This window comes from Protopterus annectens, chromosome 4.part0, assembly GCF_019279795.1.
Source record: "Protopterus annectens isolate FY-2018-M chromosome 4.part0, PAN1.0, whole genome shotgun sequence".
NCBI lineage: Eukaryota > Metazoa > Chordata > Ceratodontiformes > Protopteridae > Protopterus > Protopterus annectens.
In genome coordinates this window covers 1,174,914,134-1,174,936,302 of record NC_056733.1, presented here as the reverse complement: position 1 = coordinate 1,174,936,302, position 22,169 = coordinate 1,174,914,134, and positions in this window count along the sequence as shown.

Here is a 22,169-nt window from a genome sequence, read left to right as displayed (position 1 = left end):
TATCTGTCAGTAGTTGATGACATAATACATCACAGTGTAAAACAGTAAATATGTCTGAATATCTCTGCTAACACCAAAACCATGTAACACAAGCAGCACAGATACAATAGTTACAGTATCCCACTCTTTGTCACCCGTTGTGACTCCCCCCAGGATTCAGCAAGCTCTGCATGGTGTGCAGGAATAGTGCAAGAGCTGCTTCAGGCAATATGGCCGACATGCGATCCAGGAACGAGCTCCCGGGACATGCACGAGTGTTCCTGCACTATTCCTGCATAGACACAGCTTCTATATACTAATTATCTCATTTGCTGGTGAAAACCATGCAAAAGAAGTGAATTAGCAATCCAGGAAGCAGGTAGGCCTCTGTGCAGGAATGGTGTAACCTGCAGAAATATATTCGGCTACTAACTGAATACATTTCTGCAAATTATAAAACATAGGCATGACAGCTCGAAAAAAAGCATGTATTCAATGTAGTAGGCATGCCAATGGCCAAATATATGGCCATTGCCATGAGGAATAGTTGCAAAATTATAAACAATATTTTTTTAGGCTGATTTTGGCCCTTTAAGCATAGCCCAGCAGTGGACAAACAGCATTGTGCCGAAAATAAAAAAAATGAGAAAAGTAAATTTTAAGGTGATTATGCATTTTGCCATTATAGTCAATGGCATGCATAAGATGACAAGACCATGGAATGGTGGTTGCTATGGGGGAAGGCTGACTGTCAGTTTTGTAACCATGCATTAGCAGTCAGTTCTATGCAAATGAGGGAAATGATACTGATTCACAGATTTTCCCTCAGTGCTAGCTTGCACCCAACCATGTAGGTGCAGAAAGACCATGGTGTAAGCCTAACAGCTAGATGACCTCATAAGGGTGTGTATCATGCTTGCTGTAAGCCGAGTGGAGCTCTGTGGCCTGTGTTTGTGCTTAGCTAAGTACAGCTAAGGCAGGGGAGTGTGTCTAAGGCTGTATTGTCTTACACCAAAAATGCAGAGTGTGTTTGTGTCCAGGGAGGGCCAGTTTCTGCTAGATGGTGTTTACATTGCCTAAATGGGTGTGCACTGGGTTGAAAAAAAAAAAAACAGGAAATAGCAGCTCTGTTCACTTCTGAGCACTGGATATGCATGGCATACCTCAGGGCTTAAATGGGAAGGCAATGGGAAGGAAAAACAACAGTAGGAAGGCAATCAGGGAGAACTAGCATAGCTGACAGGTGAAATGTATCAGAATCAGCCAATTACACAGGCAGCAGCCCAGCCCAACAGACAACTGTAAACTATGCAAACACCATTCACTCTGGTTTTTCCCACAAACTCTACACCACCGGTGTACAGAAACGGGAAAATTTTACTATCCAAAACTAACAAAATGATGGGGGCTGCTGACACTCTCATACATCAATATGTGGAAGAGGCTGAGGGAGGTGAGGATGAGAATGCTGATGACCAACCCACAGTCAGGAGAAGGAGAAGTGTGTACAGACCCAGGGTAACCTACCAGAGGCTACATGAGCTGGAGATAGTGGAGTGCTATAGGGTGGACAGGGACCTCCTACAGCAAATTGTTGAACTGTTCAGGCCACGGCTCACACACAGAAACAACAGAGGGGAACCCATCCAGTGGATACAAAGGTATATGTAGGCTTAAGAATACTAGCCACAGGTACCTTCCAAAGGGCAACTGGGGATATCATGGGGATCTCACAGGCATCAGCATCCAGGGTACTCCACCAGTTTCTGGATGCCATATTAGCACATGCCAGTGAGCACAACTATTTCCACAACACCTGTGAGGCATTGGCCAGCAATATGTGTCTCTTCCACCAAATAGCAGAATACCCTGAAGTAGTGGGTGCTATAGATTGCATGCACATACACATCAAAGCACCACCTGGCAAGTGGGGTAGGGTCTACATACATCACAAGGGTTTCCCCTCCATCAACTGCCAGGTCATGTGCGATACCATTGACATTATAATGAATGTGTGTCCTGGCAGCCCTGGAAGCTACCACGACTCCCACATCTGGCATATGACACAGCTGTACCAATCATTTGCCAGTGGGGACATCCCATATGGCCACCTAGTGGGGGATGCTGGTTACACAATGGAGCCGTGGCTGATGACACCAATCAGAAAGGCACACACACCTGAACAAGAACCCCATAATGAGGCACACGCACAAACCAGAGTCATAATAGAGCATGTTTCTGGAATGCTCAAGTCACGGTTCCAGTGCCTGGACATATCTGGTGGAGCCTTGCAGTACTCTCCAGCTACATGTACACAAATTTTCATTGTATGTACCATGCTACACAATATGATCTTGCAGAAACAGCTGCAGCAGGAACAGCACGGAGGAGGGCCACACAGTTCCCCACAATTGCAAAGGCCAGCACAGGTACAGAGGGACTCGGAGGAGGAACAATGTGAGCCTGCCCCTGTAGGCAGAAGGAGGCATGCCCAGTATGCCCAGGCTTTGGCAAAGAGGCATTGCATAGCACATACACTGACACGGTAGGAACTCAGGGAATGACATCTCTCTCTGACTCACACATACAGTAAAAGGGATGCCAAACATGACACTACCTGTGCTTTACCATGTACAGGGAGTGTACTATGTGCATCTGACATAATCAGCCCTCCAGCACCATCCTCAATACTGGCACAGCCCCAAGGGAAGTCACTCTTCCTATCAATTGCTGAATGGAGTAGTGTGCTCTGCTAGGTGTATCTATGGTATTGTGAGCATGCAAGGGAATCGGGTGGCTGGATGGGATGGCAGCAGACAGTGGACACCTATATGGGCAGCATGAAATCCATAACAAATACTGTTGTCAACAAAGTAGGCAGTACTAGACAAGGTGACAAATCCCACTGCAGTAAATGTGGTGGCCCAAATCTCTGTCCATAGGACACACACATGCATGTCAGTGAGGCTCACATACTCAACAACAGTTTCAGCCAGCAGTACAGGTGTAGATGACCACAAAGAAAGGCTGTGTTAAGGCCTCCAGTTGATGGCAATGGAGAACAGCCCCCCTCCAGACCTACACAGACAGACTACAACAGGTCAGGCAGTTGGATTTTAGTTCTGAAGGGTAAGAAGTCTCAAACTGAAATGTGGCTCAATAAAACCTAAGATCTGTACTGTACTGATATGCCTCTAGTCTGCATGATAGGTCAGAATACAAAAGGAAATAGAAGCCAACAGAGTACCTGAAATACCTGTATAGTCATAGCAAATGTTTACAGTTGTCAGGTGTGCCCCCCCACAATCCTATGTAGAAATGCAGTGACATGTACGTGTGGGTTTAATAAAAGTGGAGCACAGATTACCTGAGCTGGCACAATATGCAGGATAGATTGTTGCATGTGTACAATATGCAGGGCTCTGTGTGTTAGGTTGTTGTGTGTTGTATATTGTGTGGAAGTGGTCAGCATGTAGGCATGGAGGGTTGTGTCCTGGTGGCCTACGGCCAGTACTGTTGATGACAGGGCCATGTTTTAACAACTGCAGTGCCAACCACAATACATCCCAGCAAGACCCAATTCAGCAGTCATCCATACTCATTGTTCGGATGTAATATCTGTCACCATCTGAAAGATGGACATGCCATGAATGTGGGCCCAGACATACACACAGTACACAGGTGGATGTACCCTAGACAGAGTACATAAAATTTAACTGTCAACTGTACACACCTTTGGAATTGTACATACAGGTTAGCAGCACATTAGTTGTCTGTGTAGTATGGAATACTGAAGTAGCCTGGCCAATCACTGGCAGACCACAAAAGGCACAGTTATGGAGTAATGAGAGACTGCCGATGTCCCTGCACAAGGCAGCATAAGGGGAATGTTGTAGGTATATCTGTGAGTCAGCTGCAAGAAGCTTCCATATCACACATGCACTCAGCTCACCCCACCATCAGACACAGGTTTATCACAGGGCATATCCTGCTGTTGAGAATGAGTACAGTATGACCCCCACTTCTGTATGGGAATACCCACAGAATGCAGCATGCTGAAGAGGTGTCCCAGGCAGGTGTGTCCCTAGCTGTAAGCAGCACCCTGCCAGCATCCAGAACAATGGATTAATATGGACAGGAACTATTACCATTAACACCTTGCACACTTACCCTGTCACCTCAGACTATAGGAGTAAAATAATGCACTGGCCTGCTACAAATGGCCTGCATCACTACCAAATGCCCTACAGTCCTCTGTCAAAGGCTTGTGCCTCACCCGTACTGCCAATGTATGTTATCTCATGGTGTGCCAGCTAACAACATAACACAGTCCACAGAACACAAATGCAAGGCCATGTTGACAAATCCCAGCAGCATGCCCACTGTGTCCTACTGAATGAACTGTGGACCAACCCATAAATACAGCTGGGATGAAGGGACAACTATAGGGATACTTCTCAGATATTGCTCGCATAATGTTAGGAGAAGGATAGAATAACAGAGGGGGTGTAGAAGCATGGACTCCATGGAGTGTGTGCAGTCTGAAACTCTGATGTGTGACCATACTACCCCTGCTGCAAACCCAGTAATGGGTTTTGACAAACCAGCTCTTAAACCACAATGTGAAGAGGAACTGACCAGATTTATGAACCCTGCCTTTGGGTAACCTGGGTGAATCTGTACAGCTGAGAAGTATGGCCACAGCACAATATGGCCATTCTGTTATGTCAATAGCTGTACAAGCAGGGTATCCTCAGCCACCACAGTACCAAGGTACTGCAACATTTACACAGACCCATCAGTAAGTGTCTGCAGCTCCCCCTCCATAATTGCATGAGTGTGCAAGAATATGTAGGCTGCAGACCACAATACTGGACACAGCTTCATTCATCTTGTATTCCCCAGGAAATAACTGTGAGCAAATAAGTATATCTGTCAGTAGCTGATGACATAATACATCACAGTGTAAAACAGTACATATGTCTGAATATCTCTGCTAACACCAAAACCATGTAAGACAAGCAGCACAGACACAATAGTTGCAGTATCCCACTATCCTTTGCCCATTGTGACTCCATATTGTCAACCTATCTACGGATATCCTGCAGAAACAGGTTGCTAGCTGTAGATGTGGAACACAGAATCCTGCACTGGAGTACAACCTACCTGGAATGGATTCTCACACTCAATACAGAAGGTCATACTGGACATGCTCCCACACTTAGACAAATGAAGCCCATGTCTGATAACAACAGTGGACTATACATATCTGTCAGTTGCAGATTTCTGTGCACACACACCACATTGCACACCATTCATGCTTTGCACTCACATCGGTTAGGAATACACACATATATTCAAGGACAACACACTATAATAGGTCAAATATACACAACCAGAGATGTGGGGAAGAGAGAGACAGACAGTGACAAAGAGCTTCCCATCATGAGGCCTGTCCCACCCACCACATATCCAACTTGCCAATATCACATGATGTGCCAGTGTCTATCATTGTAGACATTTGCTTCTGGTAGCCCTCAGCACTATAGTGTCTGTGGTGCTTGTGATAACTGTGTAATATGACAGTACAAATCAGTAGTCATCTAGCATTTGTATACCCAGTCCTGTCAAATGCAAGGTTTTGTGTGACTGAGTGTTGTATGTGTGTTCCCAAAGGAATAGTTTATGGCCCATTCACACACACACACACACCCACACACACACACACACACACACACACACACACACACACACACACACACACACACACACACATTGCACTGTGGCATGTGCAATGACTGCATAATGCTGTAGTGTGACATACTAGTAAGGTAGGAGTTCTAATCCCAGACATGGCAACTATGTGTGCGTGTAGGGATCAATGATTTTGAGGCAATTTACAGTCACTACACCTCCCATTGCCCTACTTTAGCAAGCCTGCTGATGTCAGTCATTTTAAAATACCCCTGTGGATAAGACTCAGCTCTATAAGCTCTGTGGTGCATACCATAAATGCTGCTCAGTGTAGTAGTAGTAACTGTACAGGTATAGGTTTGAATCTCATTGGTGGCAAGTGTTTGTGTGTACCTCAAACATTTTGGACCCATTTACACCCAGTACATATCTGAGAGCCTTACTTTAGCAGTCCTGCAGATATCATCCACCTGAGAAGTACCTGTTGCCAACCCTAAACCATTTGAGGTCAGTGGTGCATGTGGTCAATGTATAACATAAAGGCCAATAAAGATTGTTAGATGTTTGAACATCACCCCTGGCAAATGTAAATGTGTGTGTAGGGTGAAATTATCTTTGGGATCTCTCACCCACTACATCACCCAATGCCAGTGTTTACAAAGGCTGGTGATGTTCCTCACCTTAGAAGTACCTTGGAACAGCATCCATCCCATAAACTCCATGGCATGTGCAATATATGTGGTGCACTGTAGTAGCAATTCATAGCTAAGTAGGGGTTTGAATCTCAGTATGGGCAAGTGTGTGTGTATGGGTGTGTGTGTGTTTATTTGTCATCAGTATCCTGTGTAGAGGTTGCTGTGACTGTGTAATAACAGGATGCATTGTGGGGTGGGTTTTGCTAAATTATTATGTTGAGGACCTAGTATATGTCACAATGTAGGCCTTACAAGGACAACAGATGTCAAACACCAGAGAGGCTGGTGTAGACAATCCATAGCCCTACAAGTGACATTGTGGATTGATTAACAATACAGGCAACCCTTGTATTACTCAGAGAACATTCTCCACCCACGCCTCATACCATACCTCTCTGGACTACATGAAAAGAGACATGAAGGAGCTCTCTGATCACATAGCCCAGGCCATTATTACCCTGACCCTGAGTAGCATCCTGGTCTCACCAAGAATGATACCACGGTATAGAGAAAAATTATCAATTTCAACAATTGGCTAAGCTTCTGGTGTAATTCAATGGGGATCCAGTGTCTGTCAGCCTGGGACGACATGCTCGATAAGCCATGCTGCTTTGCTAGAAGTGGCTTGCACCTGTCACCCTTTGGCTTTCAAATACTGGCCAAGGCTCTTGCCACCCCCATATTGCCTTTTTTAGGCAAGGTTCAAAAGACAAACCCACTGCTGTAAATAGCACAAGTAACAAAAACCTGAGGGTAATGCTACTCAATGCCAGAAGTCTAAATCTCAAAATGCATGTACTCGAGGCACTCCTCAGTATGGAGAAAATCGATATATGTGCAGTAACAGAAACCTGGTTTAAGGCTCCAGAGAGCACTCCAGCACTACCAGACTACAACTCATACCATACATTTCAGCCACAAAACCCAGACCGAAATACAAAAGGTGGGGGAGTATCCATATTCATCAAGGATACCCACACCTCCAGGTTAGTGGCACATCATGATGCTTCAGAAATCATCCACGTGCAACTAGCAATGGGAGAAACTGCTATTCAAATTATAGCTTGCTACAGATCACCCACATGCCCCAGGACCCCCACTCTGCATTCCTGGAAACACTGGGAAACATAAAGGTCCTACCAAACACCCTGATATTGGGTGATTTCAATTACCGAAACATTAACTGGGAGAACTACTGAAGTACAAACTCCCTTGCCCAACATTTCCAAGAATTTATAAACTCAAATGCTCTGGATCAACTGGTCAACACCTCAACCAGAGGTGACAACATATTGGACCTGGTCATCACCAACATGGATGACCGGTGTTCCACACTGGAGGTCACCCCTTGCTGGGTAAAACTGACCATAAACTAATCACACTGGATATCCACATTCCGCCACCACTCCCGGTCAAAGAAACCACTGTGAAAAACTTTTCAAAAGCAAACTTCACGTTACTTAAGACCGAGGTGGGAACTTTCAAACCCCCATGCTAAAGGATAACGCTGTCCAATCTGCAAAATCCTTTACTAATGCATTCTACGGGCACCTACAAGAATGCATGGATCGTGTTATCCCAAACAAAACCAAGACTTACTCCTCCAAGAAAAGGAAACCAGTCTGGTGAAACCCTGCTATAAACAAGCTATACAACAGAAGGAGGAAACTAGTACAGAAAAGAGTAAAATCCCAAGAAGGGAAGACATCCCTGATCAGTATCAGCAAGAAACTACATTCCCTCATAAAATCATCCAAGGCTAGCTTCGAAAGAAAAATTGCTATGGACTCCAAAGATAACCACAAAGCATTCTTTAGCTATGTCAAGAATCTAAGTGGCAATTCTCAGATCTGCTCGGAGTTAGTGCAGAATGGCACAAAATACACTGAACCGACCGATATAGCCAACATCCTGGCAGACAGGTTCAGTTCAAACTTCACCCCCCCCCTCTCGCCCCGAAAAGGGCCCATAACTATACCAGAAGAATATAGTGCCCCTGAAATCACAGACACTCAGGTAAAAACAGCCCTCTCTAAAGCCAAAAACACAGCATCAGTGGGACCGGACGATGTCCCAGGCTGTGTCCTACATGAGCTCAAAGATGAACTAACCCCTCACCTAAACACACTGTTTAAACTCAGCCTCTCCACAGGCTACGTGCCCACAGAGTGATGCACAGCAATGGTTATTCCACTCCACAAAGGTGGAGCCACAACGGACCCCGGGAACTATCGCCCTATATGCCTGACTAGCTTGGTCTGCAAAGCTATGGAGCGTATCATCATGGATCTCATTAACAGAGACATTGGAAACCTTCAAACACCAGACCCTACCCAGTTCAGCTTTGTTAAGGGCAGATTATGCCTCTTAAACCTGGTGGACTTCTTTGAGACAGTTACCAAAGCTATAGATGAGGGAAAGGTGGTCCACACAGCCTACCTAGACCTTGCAAAGGCCTTCGACACCATTCCCCACTCAGGTATTATAGACAAGCTCACCAACCTGAACATAAACCCCTACATCATGAGATGGGTTGCCAACTGGCTCATGGACAGAACCCACATGGTAAGAGTTGCGGGAGCTAGGTCTGACTCTAAACCGGTTACAAGTGGCATTCCCCGGGGCACAGTCCTAGGACCCCACCTGTTCGGCATATACTTCTCAGAGGTACAGGCAAGCACAGGAGGACTATGACTGACCAAGTTCGCAGAAGACTGCAAACTAGGGGCTATAATTGATTTTCCAGCTGGCACAGACATCCTCCAATAGGATCTCACTGAGACAGATTCCTGGTGTCAAAACCATGGCCTGAAGCTAAATGCCAAAAAGTGCATAGTCATCCCCTTTGGAAAAAACAAAGTACCCACAAACTACCACATAGGTGATAGCCCCCTAAATACGGAAGATGTAATAAGGGATCTGGGGACCCAAGTAGATACTAACCTCTCCTTTGATAATCACATTGCCAAAGTAGTTAGAAAATCCTTCTATGTGGCCCACCTAATCACAAAAGGATTTGCATCCAGATCGAAAGAGGTCATTGGGCCCCTCTATGCATCACTCATCAGACCCATCATAGAGTACAATGCCCCATTTGGGATGTACCTTACAAGACACCTGCAACAACTGGAAAGATCACAGAAGAACCTCACCAAGAGAATGACTGGCCTCAAGCAGATTCCCTATGCAGCTTGACTGAAGAAACTCCAGCTGCACTTGATTGCATACCGCCTACTCAGAGGTAATCTCTGCCTGACATACAAGACCATATCCAACCCAGAATTGATGGACATGCTCCACCTAAACAAAACCATATCCCCTCGAGCCACATGCTCCAGGGATCTAAACCTCACCACAACAATAAATAGGACGTGCTGGAGGGATATATTCCTGTCCCACAGACTTCCCATTTTCTGGAACAAGATTCCAGTCTACATTAGGCAGAGCTCCTTGCAAACCCTCTTCAAGAGAAACCTTGGCGAGTGGAGGGGAAAGAGAAAGTTTACCCCAGGGGTCACTTCAATGGTTCTGCTGGACAGAGGCACAGGGAACTAATCTAAGAGGGTGGTGAAAGCCAACACATTCTGGCTAGGCTTATAAATGCCTTTGGGCAGATAGCCTAGTACCTACCTATGAACCTATGAACCTATACACAAACACATTTGACTTGGCAACAACCAGTATATTGGTAGTTTCCTGCATATTGCAACACAGATAGTAACCACGGTGTGGTTGCAGTGCACTACATACCTGTTGACCACAACAGTGCCAATGACAGCAGAAAGTACTGTGATGTGTTACATCTCCTGACTTGAGTGTGTGTTATCTAGCAAGTAAAAGGATGTGGCACCCTGTTCCATCCCTACAGTAGGCAAATAAATGCTTACAGTGGTTCTTTTGCAATATTTTCCACTGGATGCCTGCAACAACTGTACATTCTGCAAATGTAACTCACAAAGGGAATACCAGGACTTATACACATGCCCTGTATGGACAAATGCTACTAACTCCACTGAATACCTGTATCATGCTGTCAATGTAGGTGCAAGCATGACCTCAGTTCCATAGCCAGGTCTCACCAAATGAAGTCAGGAATGCCACATCAGAAGATAAAAATCTGTTCACACAATATGCCCCAGAGACCTCAAGTATACTTCCACATGTCACAGAACATGCATGTGGGACATGTGCACAACCTATACACTGTCCATGTTATGGAATATAAATCACATACAAGACAAGCAGTGCACAGCACTGGCCACCACAATAGTAACCCAGATGAGTGGATATTGAATACAATACCCACCTGTGGCGCCAATCCAGGAACTACACCCCTGAGCCATACTGGAGACCATTGTCATATAGCCTGATTCCAAGGTATTTCCATTGCCTAGCCTTATACAGCCTTCAGGCACAGTCACCTACTACACACCTGTGAAACAATGAACTCATGCATCTCAGTATTGGCAAGTGTGCATGTTTGTCTGTGTGTGTGTGTGTGTGTGTGTGTGTGTGTGTGTGTGTGTGTGTGTGTGTGTGTGTGTGTGTGTGTGTGTGTGTGTGTGCACCTCCCATTGCCCTACTTTGGCATGCCTGCTGATGTCAGTCACCTTGAAATAACCCTTTGGCCATATAGCAGCCAGATAACCTCTGTGGTGCATGTGATAACTGTGTAATATTGTAGTATAACAAATTAGTTAGGTAGGAATTCTAATCTTGATCCTACCAACTATGATAATGTTTGATTCCCTGAGAAAGTGTGGGTATGTCTTTCTTGACACCTGCTTTTGTGAACAGTCACATGTACTACACTTCCCTTATCCCTCCTTTAGCACTGTCGCTGATGTCACTCACCTTCAAATATTCCTTTGGACAGCTCTCCAACATTTAAGCTCAGTGGTGTGTGCAATAACTGCATAACGCTGTAATAGCAATACATAGTCAGGTAGGGATTTGAAACTCAGTACTGGTAAGTGTGTGTTTGTGTGTGTGTCATCAGTGTCCTGTGTGGGTGTTGGAGGTGATTGTGTAATGACAGGATCCATTGTAGTGTGGGTTTTGCTACATCATTATATTGAGGAGCTACATGTCCCATTGTACACATTACAAGGCCAACATTTTCCAAACTCTGTAGAGATTGTTGTAGACAATCTTCAGCCATAAATGTGTACAGCCATGTGCAATTACCATGTGACAGTATGGATTAGTACACAGTATAGGCAACCAACATAATGCCCAGATACCACTCTCCACCCATGGATCATACACAAACACGCTTGGTTCTTACTATCCTACTCCCTTCCTTTCTTACTTTGTCTCTCTCTCTCTCTCTCTCTCACTCCCTCTCAGGTGGATGTGGAAAAGTACATCTGCTTTGCTTAGGCAGCAGCTTGAGTTTTGTCAGTGATGCTCGTGATCAGCTGATGGCCTGTGCATGAATTGCAGTCCCCCACTTGCTAATTGCATATGGAACAGCTGTGGTATCATTCCTATAGCCAATTGCATGGAAACACACTCCTATAACTAAGCACTTCATGTAGGTGTTGGCTCTTTTCCTTTACTGTGAGCAGGATTTCATGTGGGTGTTTGACAAACAATATCACAGAGGGTATTTGGAAATGCCTCTTAAAACATACACTGTGAAGACAGGCCAACAAACAGGAGGAGGGAATGTTCCAGACATGGGGACAGAATGTAAGTATTGCTCTTCTACATTTGGAGTAATGTTGGTTTAACAGGGTTTGTGTGGATATGGATGTTCTACATGATTTAAAATCTGGCATGACAGTGTTATGTGGTTGATGAAACTCTCACCTGTAGGTCTATCTGCAGACTGGCCAGAGTTTGGAGTCTTACATGTGTTGTATTACTCACACATTTCCCATCTTTAGAAAAGCAGTAGCATACGCTGACGATTGCAATCAGTACATGGTGACATCCATGTGAGTTACTGACTTCATGTCCCTCAGAAGACATTTGTCACTTCAATCCCTATTGCACCAGTAAATGTATGAGTTTATCACAGCAACATGTCAATATTGGCCCTGTGTTTGTGCCTCCAACACCAAGTCTGTCAACCTTTGTCCATATGTCATGCAGTAAGAGGTGCATATGTTCAGTACATCATTATTTAATGACATCATTCCTGATAACAAGCCAGTTAGATATCAGACTGCAAGACATGTTATGTATAGTAGACCTTATATTTGAGGAAAAAACCTGAACATTCTGCTGTAGTGTGTACAGTAGTGAGGTCTGTGTACTTATGGTGATTGTTGACAGAGTGTGTATTGTGAATATGTAACTTGGCCTGTGTACAGACTGTGGTAGATGTCATTGTTCTTGGTCCTGTTCTATCTGATATTGCATACTGCTCCAGTGTATGGTACCTTATCAGCGTACATGTGTGTAGGGCTAGACCGACACATGTCCCATACCACAGTCAGGCATCAGACTACACTGTGTATTGGCCCAGTATATGTAGGGTTAGTGTGTGAGTGGCGCATATGAGGATGGTGTTGTTCACACAGTCCATATACTGTAATATTAATTACGCTTACCATAAAGTGACTTTGGCTGTGTTCAGATTGGTTGTGGGTATGCGCTTTCACACTGGTGGCTTTTACTCCATGCTGTTACATGCTTGTAGTGCCTGCTATATTTGCAAGTACATGTGTATTCCCCCATAAGAAACATAGACCAGTGTTGTGGCAGTCTGCCTGTAGTTTGCACAGTGCTTTGTGACATGCCTAGCAGCTCAGTGTATTTACCTAGTGTGATGTTATGTCCAGATATTTGCCAGATGTACTGTTACCGGGCCACCATAACTGTTGTTTATTTCTGACAAAGCAGTGGGATGCAGTACAGATGTATGTTCATAGGTTCATAGGTTCATAGGCAGGTATTAGGCTATTGGCCCGAGGGCCTATATAAGACTAGCCAAAAAGGTATCCTGACGTTTGCCACCCAAGAAAATTATTTTCCTTTGCCCCTGTCGAGCAGAGCCACAGAGGTGATCCCCGGGATGAATTTCCTATTTCCCATCCAATCATCAAGATTTTCCTTGAAGAGTGCAAATGAGGAGCTTTGTTTGATATAGACAGGTAGTTTGTTCCAGAGTATGGGAAGTCTCTGGGACAGGAATCTAACCTTCCAGCATGTTCTGTTTATTGTAGTGACAAGGTTTAGGTCCCTAGAGCGTGTAGCTCAGAGGGATTGTGATTTCTTTAAGTGGAGCATGTCCAACAGCTCTGGGTTGGACATAGCTTTATATGTTAGGCAGAGATTGCCTCTGTGTAGGTGATATGCAATGGAGTAAAGCTGGAGTTTTTTGAGACGGTCTGTGTAGGACATCTGTTTGAGGCTGGTAATCCTCTTTGTGAGGTATTTCTGCGGCCTTCCAGTTGTTGTAGATGTCTTGTGAGGTACATACCAAAAGGGGCGTTGTACTCTATAATGGGTCTAATGAGTGAAGAGTAGAGGGGAACAATGTCCTCTTTTTTCCTGGATGAGAAACCTTTTGTGATGAGCTGTGATAAGTAGAAGGATTTCCTGACTACTGTGGCAATGTGATTATCAAAGGAAAGACTACTGACCAGCTGTATCCCAAGGTCTCTTATCACACTTTCAGTGTTAAGTAGACTGCCACCTATGTGGTAGCTCATGGGTAGAGAATTTTTACCAAAGGGGATGACAATGCACTTTTTGGCATTGAGCTTGAGAACATGGCTTTGACACCAGGCATCTACCTCCATGAGGCCCTTTTGTAGGATGTCCACATTATTAGGAGTCTCGATTATGGCTCCTAGTTTGCAGTCATCTGTGAACTTCATTAGCCAAAGTCCTTCTGTGTTAACCTGTACATCAGAAAAGTAAATATCAAACAGGAGAGGACACATGCTCAACTAGCATATGTCCGAATCACAAAACATCGAACACACATACACGAATGCGCTTAACATCAAAAAGTGCTTCTGTGTATGTGTAGTTAAAAAAAAAAATGTATGTTTCTGCAGAGGGGCTTCACCCCCCCTGCACCCCCACCCCCTACTTTATAATTCCGAGATCGCACTACAGTGGGGAAAAGTGAATTTTCCCTTACCCGCACTGTGGTCCAATCTACGAGACAGGCACACATACACGGAAGTGCTTGTCAATATTAAACACTTTTGTCTATGTGTGTTTGATATTTTGTGATTCAGACATATGCTAGTCGAGCATATGTCCGGATCTCATATATATATATATATATATATATATATATATACAGATAGATCTATATATATATATATATATATATATATATATATATATATATATATATATATATATATATATATACACATATGGGTCTACTTTAAATTACCGAAAACGCAGTTGACCGACACGTGGAAGAGGGAGACGAAATGGCCGACAGGTAAGTTTACCGACAAGGTGATGTGCCGAAATCGAGTTGACCGACACGCGGAAGAGGGAGACGAAATGACCGACAGGTAAGTGTACCGGAAAGGTGATGTGACGATAGCGGATACAGCGACTAGGGTAATGTGTGAGCATATCTCGGTAAGTGTGCAATTGTGATGGAGTTAGGATCGGTAAGGTAAGTGTGCGTTTTTGTGGGATTTTGGGTTAGGGTGTGGGATAGGTGAGTGTGTGGTAGTGTCGGAGGTAGGGTTCAGGTAAGGTAAGTGTGTGATCGTGACGGAGTTTAGTTTAGGGTGGGTTAAGTGAGTTAGGGTTAGGGTGCAGGTAGGGTGAGTGTGCGATAGTGTCGGACCTTAGGGTTAGGGGTGGGTTAAGTGAGTTAGGGTTAGGGTGCAGGTAGGGTGAGTGTGCGATAGTGTCGGACCTTAGGGTTAGGGGTGGGTTAAGTGAGTTAGGGTTAGGGTGCAGGTAGGGTGAGTGTGCGGTAGTGTCGGACCTTAGGGTGAGGGGTGGGTTAAGTGAGTTAGGGTTAGGGTGCAGGTAGGGTGAGTGTGCGGTAGTGTCGGACCTTAGGGTTAGGGGTGGGTTAAGTGAGTTAGGGTTAGGGTGCAGGTAGGGTAAGTGTGTGGTAGTGTCGGACCTTAGGGTTAGGGTTTGGGTTAGGGCTAGTGGCTATGTGATGTAGTGTAATGTGTTGTTTACGTTTAGTGTGTCGGTGTAATGGTGTTCGGTGTTTTGCGTTGTTGGAATTGTGTGTTGTCGGTTATCTGGTGTCGGTGGTTTGTGTGTCGGCGAACTGGCGTGTCGGTGTTCTAAAGTAGGCCCATATATATATATATATATATATATATATATATATATATATATATATATATAGCAATATACAGATGCATATAAATACATATATAAATGTTTATGTGTATGTACATGTATACATATATCTACAGATGTGTGTGTGTGTGTGTGTGTGTGTGTGTGTGTGTGTGTATATATATATATATATATATATATATATATATATATATATATATATATATATATATATATATTAAGTGAGTTTGCGCAGGTTTGAGTGACGGTAAGTGCTGTTACCATACTGTTAAACGAAAAGGAGCTTACACCGTGTAAGCTTCGCTTACCACTGCGCAAATCTGCTTAACATATACATTTAAGCAATGCTGAAACCTGCTAAGCATGGCTCAGACCTGGTCACCAGTGATCACATTCCAGTCGGATGAAATAGTAGGGTAATGGCATCTTTAATAAGTGTATTTAATTCCATGTACATTAAATGCTTCTATGTGCTGTCATTACAGTAGCAAGGGGTGTGAATAAACTGTCTGGGACACATGAGTATATATAGCTTGTACAACAATCTTTTCCATTTGAATGTGTTTCATACATGGGTAGTATCCCAGGTTATAGGCAGTCACACTGGCATGTAGTGTATCATTACATTACTACTGTTAACAGTGCTTTCCTAAGTAAGAGTAGATTGCAGATTGTAGTACTGGAACCAAACACCCCTGCATGCAAAGATGGACTCTAAGTACTGGCTAACATGTTCTTGGTGTGTAAGCTCTGTGTTATTAAGTATTTGCTACTGGATATTGATCTGATATGTGGATATTAACTGTAGACTACTATGTGTATAGGGGCATGTAATTGAGGGTTGCTGTCATGTAGTAATGGCATACCTATCAATGCAGACATCTGTGTGTCCAAACATTCATCCTACTGCATAACCTGTTGGCTAGCTGATGTATGTCTGTTCTCTGTACAATGTGCAGATGTCAGGTATCCATTTTGACTGCTTACAGGCAATCTATGCTTGACTGACACTGACATATCTGCCCAGCTGTGTTTTGAGTGCCACAGCTAGTAAACCCCACCCCATATGGACCACATGCCATGGATACCTCAACTACACTACCACAGTCAACAGAACATGCTTGGGTACAGGTCTCCAACACAGACATTGGCTATGTTATGTAATATATGTTGCATACATGTCAATTGTAGCACCTCACTGGCTCTCTGCAAGAGGCAACCAGATGATTGGATGTTGCATTTAACTCTCACCCTGAGGATCACTCAAATGGCATCAGCTGATAAATGGCCTGCTGACAAATGTCAGGTGGCATGATACCACTGTCCCCACATCTCCTACTCTTCTCAGATCTCCATGGACAATATTCTGGTACACACATAGGAACACCTGCACCTATGGACCCCAGTGCTGACAAATGTGTCAGTGTGCATTACTGAGAATAACAGTGTCTGTGTGTTTGTAAACTTGTAGTTGATAATGCCTTGAGGGCCTTCTCACCCACTACACCTCCCCATTGCCATAGTTAGAAATGGCTGCTGCTGTAATGGACATTAAGTGTACAGTGCTACACTCTTCACCCTATGGGCTACCTTGCACTTGCAGTACCAGCACAACACTGTAGTACAAATGGGTAGATAGGCATGGGTTACCCTCTGAGTCCTGGCAAGTGTGCATATGTGTGCAAGTGTGTATATTTGTAGGATACAGCATTCTGAAGCCACATTCTCCAAATACAATACATCTTGCCATACAGTATAAGGGCTAGTGATGTTGCTGACAGTAGGAGAGCCATGACAAACCAGCATCATACTATCCCTGTGGCATGTGCAATAGATGCATATCCCTGTAGTAGCACTGATGAGATAGACCAGGGGTTGTATTGCAGTCCTGGTCAATGTTTGATTGTGGGTATGTAAGAGTATTATCATGGGTTTCAGTGAATAAAATATCCAATGTGGGGTGTGGGTGCTGTGTATACTGTCTTTACACCATGGTACCCCCAGTACATGTCCCAAGGTCCACTGTATGAGGACTACTGTCATCATCAGCCATACAGGTAACTAATTACACTATCCAGCCCAATGATGCATGTGCTGTGTGCAAATTATCTGCAACAGAATGGACACACTGACAAGGTAGTTAGCACTGATAAACCATGTCTCACAGATGTGTTTATGACTGTTATGTGCTTGAAAATGTGTATATGACAGTATGTTGCACTATGTATTGTTCATTAACAACCAGTACATCCCCCATTACCATACCGTACAAGGCCTGCTGATGTTCTTCACTTAACAGGAAACTTGATACATACCTCATCCTAAAAGCTGTGTGGTGTGTGCAGTTAAGGCCAAACACATTAGTAGCAATAAGTACCTAGGTAGGGGTTCTACTCTCAGTGTTTTCAAGTAAGTGTGTGTGTATGTGAAGGGATCTACTTCAGTTTGCAGAAAATACATGTCCCAGGAGGACGTCTGTCTGAGAACTGACTGACAATTGCTAACATTTCAAAGGTATCTTGTGAAAATTCGTTCCATCAAAACTAGTAGTAGATGTGTAAATGCCATCTTCAGCACTGTATAGCTGTACAGCAATACTGGAGTTGGTATCTATAGTTGGGTGTGGATGTTGTGGACATAGCCACCCTCATTGGGGTCATTGATATCTGTATCCCCATGCTTAGTCAGCTGTAATACTGTACAGTTTATAGTAACAGTTTACATAGTTGTCAATCACACTGTATGTGGTTCTATACCACCCCACACCCTCCAAAGTGAAGGGCTGTGCCACTCACACCAGCACACCTATGTTTACCAACTCCAGGATTGCACTACATTAGGGAAGGGGACATATACCCTGCCAGTACCATCGTCAATGACATTAAACTAGCGAATAATTATTTAGTGATGTGATGTTTTGCCTATTTTGTCTTGGTGGAATTGCAAAGGCTAAAATGGGTTCACTGCAAAAGTAAGTTCATCCATGTGTATGGTATTCTCTGTGTATTACATCAACACCAAAGCCTTTGTGTGTGTGTGTGTGTGTGTGTGTGTGTGTGTGTGTGTGTGTGTGTGTTATACACAAACATAAGGTGTGTGAATCCAATACACTTACCATTGTCCACTGTAGAAGGGCTGCTGACATCAGCCACCATGCACTTACCTGTATACAACCCTCAGACCTATCAGCCATGTGGCACATGCAGTAACTGTTATACAGGCATGTTACTTGTGTTCAGCTGTACCCAGGATATGGCACAGTCAAGGTGTCACCACAGTGCCATACCCATTGTAGGAAACAACAGCAGACCAAAATTCTGCTGATGCATAGACATTTACAACACAAACTGAATACATTATGCAGACCACAATCAGTCATTGTTAATAACAGCTATAATGTATCATGGCTGCACAGCTACACATCCTGACATATAAGCATTAAACTTTCCTGCTGAAAACATGTTACACAGCATTACATTGGTACACCTTACTACATTCACCCTGTGCATCAGAACCATATTATCCTGTCCCTGCCTTGATGTTATTGATGACAAGGGATGTGGCGCAGGCATCATCATATGCACAGGGTATGTTGTGGGTTTGCAGGAGACCTAGGCTGAGCCATTTGGTTGATATCATGTGTGTGTGTGTGTTAGGGGATTTCATTATTCATTGGGCTGTGCAGATGTGGTGTGTGTAGGTATGGGGTTGCCCTAGCTGTGTTGGTGAAGTGTGTGTGTATGCATGCACACAATTATGTCATGAGGTTGCCCTATACAGGTTTTTTTTGGCCAGCTGCAGACCGTACATGGCAGGGTGTGCAGTTCACCTTCTCTGGCTATGGACACGAGAACTGTGCCTGCCAGGAGTTCCACGGTCATTACCAGGTGCAAGGCCAGATATGGCACACTCCCCTGAGGATGCAAATGTCCACTGGATCCGGGTCCCTGTTGGGACCAGCCAGGGTCACATGCACATGGCCTGTTATGTTGTGGTGTGGACAGCATCCCCACTGCAGTGCTGGTGCTGTTACTGCCACTACGGGAGCGGCTGCGACTTGTGGCACATCCATGTAGACCTCCACCTGTTGGTGTTGCTGACCTACATTTACATGGCTGTCACCTTACTCCCACCATATGCTCTAACACAGACATTACATGGTCAAGGATTCCCACCATCTCACCCAACCATTTATCCAGGACCTCTGCAAAATAACGGTGGGCACCTGCATGATCATGGATGCTCTCGATAACAGCAGAATGAGTAGCCCTCTGGAGCCTCAGACTCTGTCTGGTATAATGTTCCATACATACCTGTGCCTCCATGATGGCCCGAAACATGCATTTGGTGACACCTGCTGTGGCACGTCTGCCAGAGGCATGATGGCTAGCAGCCCTCCTATGAGCACCCCTCTACATCTGCCTGTGTGGTACCTTGCCAGTCATCTGGCTATGGCTTCTGTGTCCAGACACACTTGCATAGTCACCACACTGTGCTGTCCCATGCCACCATCTGCCAACTGTCCCTCATCTTTGGCCACTGGTGATGGGGTATGTATAGGCAATGTGACTATGTGCGGGGATGGGGTGGATAACAGTGAGATGTCAACTGATGGCACAGCTTCAGCCCCTAACAACCCTACCTGTGCCTCACCATACCTATCATCATTGTCAGAGTCTGTATGGACACTAACATCAGTTTGCCTGCAGGAGGGACCCTGACCCACCCCGCCACCTGTGAGAGGAAAACAAAATATATACTTGAAGTCCTGTACATCATTGCTTACCTCTACACACTCTCTCTTTCTCTCTCACACACACACACACACACACACACACACACACACACACACACACACACACACACACACACACACACACACACACACATACACACACACACACACACACACACACACACACACACACACACACACACACACACACACTTACAGATGAGGTGGCACAAATATATTGCACAGACCTCTCATTACCCACCTGTCAACATGCATGACATATGGCACTCAACAGCATGCACTGCAGCTATACTTAATTCCTGTTACCAACATTATACATCTCTGTGATGCATGAGTTGTGTTAGTAGGTGATGCCCCTTCCCCTGGAACACACTGCACCCATGTACACAGTATTGCTGTGCACCTGTTCAGCACACTGGCACATACTGTGCACCATACCTCAGGGGTCTACACGCCATTGCTGAATGTGCATATATGTGGCAGTTATGTTTCCTCTGTTGCTCACAGCCCCTATGTGTTTGTCTGGCACATACCTGGGATGATATGATGACAGATGTCAATACTGAATGCCTCATGTCTGATTTGCAGATCTCATCATCAGCAGTGCATGTATGAGCAATAAAATACAATTATGCTGACAACCTTAAAAGCTTACTGTGACTATGAAGAGTGCACACACCCTTATTGACATGCCACCCTCTTCCCTGATATGCCATGGGGCCACAATACTGACATTACACACACCTGATATGTGACATATGAACTGTGCAATCAAATGCAGTATCAATCAAATTTGTTAGTTGTGCAGATGCTGATTGAGATGCATACAATATGTGGGTTGCATAAGTGTGCACACCCTTAACATGATGGTTTGTTGCAGCACCTGTTAAGTGAATTACAGCAGTCACTATTCCTGGAAGGGGTATACTAGCATGGCCCGGCCCATCTGCACTTGCCATTATTTGGTCACTCTGCTCTACAAATGTCCCCTGACTGTGACAGATTGCAAGATCAACTCATGTGCACAGCCCTTGGAGGTCACACAGTGCCTTCATTATTGCTGTGGAGTCAGGGTTATGTCTGGCACAATTCATGACCTTGACTGTGTTCAGATACAGCCATTCTTAGTGAGCGTTGAAAGTATGCTTCAGTTCACTGCTGTGTTTCAGGATGACACCCCACCCCATCCTCAGCCTTTTTGCAGATGCTTGACAACTATGTGCCATGCATGAGTGTCATTTTGCAGTGTCCCAAATTCACAACACCATGTCTACCGGCCTAGTTCCTGTTAATGAACAGCAAACCTAAAGGTGAACACTGGCACCAGCAAGGTACAGATAGGGATGGTGGGCTTGAGGTGGAGTAAGATGTTGCTTGTGCAGCACATGTATCTTTCTAAATACTGTCTGTAGATTTCAGCCTTGTTCTCAGTAGACCATTGCACATTGCAACACATGCCTTTGGCAGATTTTTGATTTTATGCATATGTTACCTGTAGAGAGCCCTGGATGATGTTTCTTGTGGAACAACTCATCCATCTGATTACCCTACCCCATAGGCCACACTTATGCAGACTCTATGCAATTGTCGAAACAGGTACTGCACAGGCAGTACTTGCTAGACATGTATCTGACATGGCTTAGTGGTAAATCATTTTTGCTATAGTCTGCAGGGTCCTGGCTTTGAAACTTGCAAGAGCTGATTATAGGGGTGGGAGGTTGGCCTAATGGTTAAGGTGTTTACCTTTCAGACACAAGGGACAGGGTTTAATTCTCACATGTGGTAATTGG